The sequence below is a fragment of the Cibotium barometz genome, chromosome 25, assembly GCF_041138505.1.
Source record: "Cibotium barometz isolate CiBa-2024 chromosome 25, ASM4113850v1, whole genome shotgun sequence".
Taxonomy (NCBI): Eukaryota; Viridiplantae; Streptophyta; class Polypodiopsida; order Cyatheales; family Cibotiaceae; genus Cibotium; species Cibotium barometz.
Window position 1 is genome coordinate 22,843,717 of NC_141070.1, and position 9,917 is coordinate 22,853,633.

The window sequence follows — 9,917 nt, forward strand, 5'->3', positions numbered from 1 at the left end:
AGCTCCCACCAAAGATGCACTTCTATAGAGATCATTTCCTCAGGCTCATAGGGGATGGCTTCATCCAACAGCTAGGCTACCTGGGTATTCACATGTTACATGCCATGTGGATCGCGATTGGCTAGCTCTATAGATATCCTCCCACCGCCTAGGGGTGGAGACAAGGTGGGCAGAGCACATATTCAGAGATGGAGAGCTCATACAAAGATGTCAAGAAGATAGGATATGCAAATTATGCCACACAGGGGTTGAGACAAAGGAGCACTATACTAGTGTACTATGAGACCCGTGATGAGAGGTGCCACTATACCAGTGTACTATGAGACCCGTGATGAGAGGTGCCACTATCTCTTCCGTGAGGGTTTTGGCCTATTTTCCAAGATCATGGAGTTCTTAAACCATGATGCCTAGGACTCTTCCTATTGGAGCTTCGCAAAATCAAACATAGAGATGTTCTCTTGAGAGAGTGTCGGCCATGCCACCACCCCTCCTCCCTCACCAACCGAGCATCACCAGTTTTTCTTGGCCGAGGAAGAGGATACCGGCACAATGGACCCCACGGGTCTATCACAATATACATTAACTCTGCCCCATCCCCGATATGTCATCTCGGAATAGGCTTGCACACTTTGATGTGCTTGGCATCCGGACACCAACCTCGATCCTCCCATTAGCTCCAGATACATGACATGATCCACCACTATCCCATGTACCATGACAAAAGGGGACCTCTCGGCCATATTCAATAACCACATGCTCGACATACTTGAGAGAGGTGTACCCTCCGCTAGAGGATGATGTGCTCCTCGTGCTTCATATTCTCAGGCACTTCATGAGATTCTCTACTTTCAAGAGCTATGTTATTTGTTCTTGTTTTGTTTTCCTTTTCCATGATGAGACATACCATGGATAGCATTGTATCAGTTTGGTCTCATAGACGTTTAATATAACTTTGTTTCTTTCCTTCTTTTATCTCTCTCTCACATAGGAAATTTCTATCTTTCTTTGTTTTCTCTCTTTCTTTAGCACAGAGATATTCATGGGGGATGATTTGACTAATGCATGGGTTACACACCATCGAGAGGCCATGGTGACTATACAGGAAGCCCGCAAGGCGGGCAAGTGAGTTGTCTATAGAGATGTTCACATCATCATCACCGAGCATCTCCCCAAATAGGGGCACAGTGTTATGTGCACATTATATGTGCATATACTAGGAGGCTAACCCACCCTAGGCATGTGAACATGGGAGCATGGGAACATGCTCTAGTGGGGCATGGGTTAGGTCTAACCTTGGGTTGAGGTGAGGGTCAGAACCAAGGGTAACACATGGAAATGGAGAGTCAAGAGTCACTTGAGGGCCCTCTTATATAATAGGGGCATGGGGCACTCTCAAGGGATGTTGTCTTTCTGTAGAGCAGTGTGTCTACTCTCTTGCCATTTCATATTAAATCTATGTGATGCTGGAGTGAAGTCATATCTCTTGGTAGTATGGGACACTAAGGTAAGATATATGATACTTCATTGTATTTATGTGTGCACCCTTGGGCTCAGGGGTGGTCAGGTGGATGAGTATATGCCTGGTTCATGCATGTTTATGCATGGTTATTAGCTAGAGAGATCTTTAGGGTTTTGACACTAGTCATATGGAACTGCAATGGCACTATATGGTCTAAGCCAGGAGGGATAAGTGAGACCCTCAAAGGTAGAGACATCATCTTCTACACAGAGACACACCAGAGTCCCAACAAGGGACTACCATACATAGCGGGCTACGAGTGGTAGTTAGCCCTTTGAGGTGAGACCCAGCCCACATGTCAGGCGGGGTACGAGGCTCAGGATGTGTTGTGGTCCTCTAGAGATCACATCTCAGGCCGATTATGAGCATCATCTAGAAGGACAAGAAGGTACTATACCTATGGGTGTAGCTATAGTTAACAAGAGAGAGAGCTACTATCTATATTGCACTATGCTATTTCCCACCGAGTCACTCCCCTTATGCTGAGCAGCATGGCCAGTCACCTTTACTACCACTCTAGAGTGATATCGTGGAGTTCTCTTACCTAGGTGAAGTCCTCTTATTAGGCAACTTCAACGCCATAACTGGGAGTCGCCAAGTTCCTCTACTTGATCTGGATGACCCCATCAGATTGAATGAGCTGGACATTAGTAACATAGGCCTTTTGAGATCATCACAAGATAGGGAGGTGACAATATCTGGTAGATATCTCCTAGATCTCAGAGCTACACATGGCCTCCTTATTTATAGTGGGATGCCCCTCTAGCCCTATTTGGGCACTTTCACTTGTTTTCCATACTGAGGCAACTCTAGCACTGTGGATTACCTACTGGGATCTCCGGTTTTGGCACATCTCATCCTTGACTTCTGCATCCCACCACCCCCAAATGATGGCGACCACACCTATCTCTCCTTCACCCCTCATGTGCACACTACCTACCCGCCCACATGCACCCCTCACCCCCCCAATACACCTAGGTTCATTTTGATCACAAGCTTGATGGTGTTTATTCAGCCCACATTGAACGCCACCTCCAAGATGTGGACCCTCTTGCCTCCCTAACTACCCTCACATCCTAGCTCACCACCATCCTTCACACACCTACCACCACCACCACCTCCTTCATATGCACACCCCGCTCCACTACCAACCTACCTTGTGGCACAATGCCCTAGAATGGTTGGTATGACGATGAATGTTGGGCCATGTGCTCACGTCTCAAGCATGAGGTATGCATTGGGCAAATCTCAAAGCGCTTAGCACAATGGATTTCATGACGTATTACCAAATGCAAGAAATGAGAGTTCTACGCTCGGAAGGAGAACGAATTATACTGACTCTTCCTAGGGCCTAACTGGGTGCTTGGAGGCAACTCCGCGAGCACCGCCCCCCACACCCATCACATGTCCAAACCCCTGGTGATCATATGCACACTCTCTCTACCACATCCTGACCACCATCTACCTTTACTCTCCCTACCCCAACCCTGCCCCACCACCTCCACATTCTTCACACGAGGTATGGTACTTATGGCCATCTATAGACTCTGTATAATGGGCAAGCACTCGACCATGAGGGACTCACTGCCGAGTACATCTCCCATGCGCTAATGACACACTTTGGCCTACATGGTCAATAGAGCCATGTGTGAGGGATTCCCACCTTCTTGGTCCAATGAAATGGATCTAGAGAAAAATATGGAATCAAACACATCAAAGCAAGAATCTAGCATCCATTAATCATGAGATTAGTGATCAAATGGCTCATCACATGAATATACAAAAGAGAGAGAAAAATCTATAAGTGCATGTAGCAAGAGAAGATGCACAAGTAGCCTAAGTGTGTTTAACCTCTCACCAAGAGGATGACCATGGAAGGCCAAATCTCCATAGATGGAGCCCAAAGGTACAAGATGACCAAAGTTAGTAAAAGTGTCAAAAATCTATAAGTGCATGTAGGACTGTTATGGTAGCCATGTTGTCGATGAAGCTTCCCTTGAAATTCTTCATGAAACCTCCATAAAAATGAGCTACAAATGATACGTAGCCATGTTGTCGATGAAGCTTCCCTTGAAATTCTTCATGAAACCTCCATAAAAATGAGCTACAAATGATACGTAGCCGCACCCAAAAGGGTCCCACATATTTGTCATCGAACCAAATGATCTTCCAAGTGTGTTGGAGTAGATTGGTAACCCCAACAATAGATCCAACCAAAGCTGTCCAGAAATTACAGCACATATAAAACCTCATGATATGCCCATTCTTCACATAATAATCATGCCACTTGATCAAGGAATACTTCCATCAAGTAAACCATGTTGTTGAACATACTCCATTGATTGCCAAGTAGCCTAATCTATGGGCAAGTGCTTCCATTTCACAAGGAGTTCATCAATGTTCCGGTTCCTCAAAACCCTTGTCCTCTTGTCCACAATCCTCTCCGACTCATAGATAATCTCTCCTTCTTCATCCATCGGTGGTAACTCTTCAATCTCTTGAGGAAGAGAGCCCACAAACCTCTTAAGGTTGGATACATGAAACACATTATGAATCCTTGTTGAAGGAGGTAGGTCAAGCTTATAAGCCAAATCACCCACTTTGTTGACTACCAAATATGGTCCATAGTATCTATGTGCCAACTTGGAATTGGAAGACCCTTTGAGAATATTGTGACGGCTCTTAGGAAGCTTGAGCAACACATAATCACCTTCCTTGAACTCCATTTTGCGTCTATGCTCATCCACATTTGCCTTTATGTCTTCTTGTGCCTTCTTCATATTATCCTTGCATAATTGAAGAAGCTGTCTCATCCTTTCCAACTCTTCCTTGGCTAGAGGATTAACCATTTTATCCTCATGGAAGGCAATAGATGGCACATGCACTTGATACCCATAAAGAGCCTCGAAAGGTGACATCCCAATACTCAAATGCTTGCTTGAATTATGACAAAATTCAGCAAGGTAAAGCCATTCATCCCATGATGCTTGCATGTCATGACAATAGTGCCTCAAGTACACTTCAATCCATTTGTTTGTGCACTCCTTTTGCCCATCCGTTTGAGGGTGATAAGCTGTAGAAGGAGTGATTTGAGTCCCCAATTTCTCATACAATGTCCTCCAAAAAGTGCCCATGAACTTGGTATCTCTATCACAAACTATGTTGAGTGGCAAACCATGTATCTTGATTACATGCTCCATAAATTGCTTGGCAATGTGAGAGGCCCCATAAGTAGTCTTGGAAGCAATAAAATAATTTGGTGAGTCTATCCACCACCACAAATACTTGATCCCATCCATGCTTCGTCTTTGGCAAGCCCGTGATGAAGTCCATGGAAATGTGAGTCTTTGACATCCCTCCACATGCCTTTCCAATAGAAGCTTTTGCTCACTTTGTCAAATGTCTTGAGAACACCAAGATGACCCGAAAGCGGTGAAGAATGCATGTCATGAAGCACCTTGGGAATGTAGGATATAAGGTTGGAACCAAATACACCTTATCCTTGTGCCATAGTAGACCATTCCAAAGCTTATAATAATGAGGAAATTCTTCACCATCTCCTTGCTATAATTTTCTGTAAATATGGGCAGCACTCTCATTGACAAGATACTCCTCTTGTATCCCGCAAAATGCATGCATGATCCCTTCCACCGGGGTCGAGAGGAAACTCATCCTCTTCTTTGACAAAAGAATGACCCTCCAAGTCTTCTTCATGTTTCTCCTCGCTGCAATCTTCAAACTCTTTCACATCATGAGATGACTTGGAATCGTCATCCTCATCCATAATGATCGTAGTAGCTACCACTTTCTTTGATTTGCAAATGTGCCCGGGTGACCACTTCTCTTTGCATTTAAAACATAGGCCTTTGCTCCTCAATCTTAGGATCATCCATCCTTTGAGTCTTCTTGAATGGTTGAGGAGGCTTCTTGTGACAAACCCATTGCTCTTCTTAGCATCATTATGAACTCCACTTGTGGACTGTCCACTTCCAAAAGATGTATGGAATTTGGAAGTGTAAGTGGATGTAGAAGAAGGTAGACTTTTCCCCACATTTGAAGAAGTGTGAAATGGCTTATGAAAAGGTACATTGGGCTGAACCCTCTTATACTTTGGCTCATATAGCTCCGCCAATCTCATAGCCTCTTTGATAGTGCTTGGTCTTTGTGCCGAGACATCCGCTTTGATATATGAATCTAGACCATGCACAAACTTCTTCAATCGCATGCCTTCGTTGAGTCCATCCACAAACATAGAGAGCTTCATGAACCTCTTGATGTACTCCCTAACCGACATGCCCTTTTGTGTGAGTTCATACCATTCTTCATGGTATCGATCAAGAACCAAAGGCGACACAAATGTCATATTCATTTCATGCTTGAGTTCTTCCCAAGTATGTGGCATAACTCCTTCCTTGAGCATATGTCTCCACCATTGATGTGCATAGTCTTCCAAATGTGAGGATGCAAAATGCACTTTGTCCCTTTCACTCTTCGGATAGAGTTGAAAGTATGTATCCAACTTATTCATCCATTCTTCCAACTCATGTGGGGCTAAACCATCACCCTTGAACTTCGAGAGTGAAATCTTGTACTTTACATCCTTTGACACGGTTGACAATGCATTCTCATGATGGTGCGAGGGCTTGTGCTTTTGCATTTGCACAAAAGATCCAAGGAATTGTGCAAAATCCTTGTACTCCCTCTTGAGGAAATTTGGCATTTCCATCCACCTATCATGAGCTTCTCTTTGTCTCTCAATGAATGACATATGTTCCCAATCAAGTTCAACCACATCATCCATATCATACACCTCCTCTTCAAGCATGGAAAACTGATTTGCTTTGGGATGCAAAGGTACTCTCCTCGGATCCCCAAGATTTGACTCCTCATGTCTGAATGTAGGTGCATGTTGCTTTCCATCCAATAGAGAAGAACCTGCTTGGAATGTAGTAGGCTTCGTCTCCCGCATAGAAGGCCTCCTAGCATCCGCCATGAATCCAAAAGTGACATTCTTGGTGGAATGCTCATGTGTTACCTTGGGAGAAACCTCTTGTACCATGGGTAGCTTGCCTTCCCTATGGCCTTCAAAAGCTGTCCCAAATTGCTTGCCTTCATGTAAAGCACCATGACCACTATCGTAGGAAGGTAGAGGTTGGCTCATTGGCCGAGCGACCCTCTCTTCCAAAACTTCCATCCTTGTAGCCATAGTGTCAAGCCTACCATTGACTTCCACCCTTGTAGCCATCGTGTCCATCTTAGCATTCATTTCCATCAGCATTTGCATGATTGAATTGATGGGGATGGTATGCGAAGATTGTGGGGTGTGCTTATGGGCACTTCCGACATTCAACTCCTCATTCCCTTCTCTTGAAGTATGCCCAAAAGTATCCCCTTCTCTTGAAGTGTGCCCAAGAGTATCCTCCGGAGCATCCAAAATTCCTTGTTCCATCATTGCCTCTTCACCCTCTACCTCGTCGGAAGCCAAAGTGTTGCGCCTCGGTCGCCCTTTTGGCTTCGGCCCCATGGAAACCTTCGGTTTGAGAAATTTGGCTCTAATTTGAGGTAGGGATGTCTGATTGAAGTGATCTAAAGCTTGTTGGAGAGCTAATGAAGTGTACTAGACCACTATGCAAAGACCCGTAAGAGATGAGGAAGCACTAAGAGATAATGAAGTGTACTAGACCACTATGCAAAGACCCGTAGGATTTTTGTGAATCTGCAGATTCTTGCCAAAGTGACCCTTTTTGTACCCAATTGATCCTTGTTTGCTCCCAAACCAATGTCAACACCTTCCACACCTCATTGGCATCCCAAGGTCTGCAAATTATGCTCCACAAGCTTTAATTGTCCATGTATGACCAGAAATTTGAGAAAATTTTGACAGTCTCCTTTGTTTTAGGAGCTAAATCTCAATTTTTCTCAAGCAACAATGCAAAAATCCATAATCCTCTTATCAATTCCCATCCATTACATAGCATGAGCCTCTTATCCACATAGCTCCAAATGTCCACCATTCATCCAAAGATCCAACATGAATCAACAAGTACAAGTGAGGTAATACCATATACCAATGACATCAATATCCAATTGGTATCACTCCCAAAAGCATTGCTTATGAGTAATTGGCATCAAATGGCATTCAAGGGCATCAACTTGCATTTGAATGTAGCATTACCAATTGATTCCAATCACACATCAAGCTCTTCCAATGCTCAATAGCATCATTCCAATGCATAAAAGCATCATGTCCATATAGCAAAAACCTTCTCATTATTACCCAATATCCACTCCATGCATGTGGCTCAATCAATGCATCCAAGCATATGCATTCCTTCATCCACTCCATGCATGTGGCTCAATCAATGCATCCAAGCATATGCATTCCTTCATCCATTTATGCATGGATTCATCAAAGAATCTTGCATTTGTCTCACAAATGGCCACATGACATCCAAATGGGTGTGATTAAGGAAAGATGTGAGAAATAAGAGCATGTAATCACTTTCCAATGGATCATGAGTTATATAGGAATGTTAAAATGCTGTAAATTAGGGTTTTCTTTCATGAATAACCCCAATTTGTCCATAGCATGAGGATTAATCACCAATGCTTGAGAAAATGGCCATAGCAACTCGCCAATGGTATTCCAAAAGCTTCAATGGTTGGATTGTTGCTTGATAGAGCCTCCAATGGGTCCAAATCTTAAAGATTTTTGCAATTTCTGTGGGCTGCTCAAACCTCCTCTTCTCCCTCTCCAATAGCAATGAAAAACTCCCCAAAATCCACCAAAAAGATGCCAAACTTCATAGCTAACAACTAAATGGAAGTAATGGAGTGTAATGGAATCTCCCTCTTGTGATTTTTGGTCATGAGGATGCGTGGGAAAAACGGCGCTCAACGCCTAGCTTCATGAGTCAAGAAAGAAGCAAACTCAACTCCATTGGCCATAGGATAGCAATAGGAAAGCATTTTCAGCCATTTAGAGTGAGTAGAGATGGACAATGGTGAGCTATGTGGGAGAGATTAGGGTTTAGAGCAAAGGGAAGGAAAAGGAAAAAAATTCAAAAATTTTAAGAAAAATGCATGTAAATTGGTACTCTATGTGTTCCTCTCCTCAAGATCAACAAAAGCCCTAGCAAATGGGAGTAAAATAGGGGAAAGATGAGAAGTAATGGCTATGGAAAGCTTGGAAAAGAAGCACAAAAAGATAAACATGATTAACAGAGAGATTAACAGGTGATTAATTTAAATTTTTTTCAATTTTTGTACCCCGCTCCAAATAATTAGTCCAGGGTGCCCAAATTAGGTCCAATTGAGCTAAATCCCCATGAAATCACATGAAATGATGCCTCCCCTCCACTAATCTCCAAAGATTAAATAAAAATTAAGCAAGATTAAGCCAAAACTCCAAGAAATCAAGAGAAAATTCAAAAAATTATCAAGAAAATGAATAATCTCATGCCCAAAACCTTGATAATGGATCAAAATCAAGGCTCTGATACCAAATGAAATGGATCTAGAGCAAAATATGGAATCAAACACATCAAAGTAAGAATCTAGCATCCATTAATCATGAGATTAGTGATCAAATGGCTCATCACATGAATATACAAAAGAGAGAGAAAAATCTATAAGTGCATGTAGCAAGAGAAGATGCACAAATAGCCTAAGTGTGTTTAACCTCTCACCAAGAGGATGACCATGGAAGGCCAAATCTCCATAGATGGAGCCCAAAGGTACAAGATGACCAAAGTTAGTAAAAGTGTCAAAAAGCTCCTACCAGTGTACCCCAAGTCCTATTTATAGTCACTTTCTCCTTTTGCCCATGGGCCCCTATGTACATGTGGAAATCAAGCTCTATGGTTCATGACATCCACTACGACCATCATCCCCACACTCAAAGCTAGATCCACTTGATCCCAGTAACTACAAGACCATCATGATTGGCCACACATTGTCCAAGCTCTATGGATTAATGCTAGAGACAGAGCTTAGTTCCTTTGTAGAGAGACACGAATGTAGGGCCCCAGGATAGGACATTGGGGCCCCATCCGACATGATTTAGAGCGTCATCGATCTTTATGAGTCACTCACATTAGGTAACCTTTGGACATCTTTTGGGCCTTCTAAGAATTCCTAATTTTTAGGGATAAGACTAATTTTGAGCATTCTTAAGGAGACAAGGGCACATACTTGGAGCCTATAGTTTGCTCTTTCTAGCCTATAATTTTAGGGTCTAAAGTAGTCATTTTTTCTCTCTTGTTTTAGCAAGCACTTTCCACATCACCAACCTTGTAACTAAGGGGGGCCCAAAATTGTGATTTTTTTTTTCACTTTACAAGTTTTTTGGCTTTAAAACTTAGTCCCATACCCATATATATATCAAAAATTCAATTTT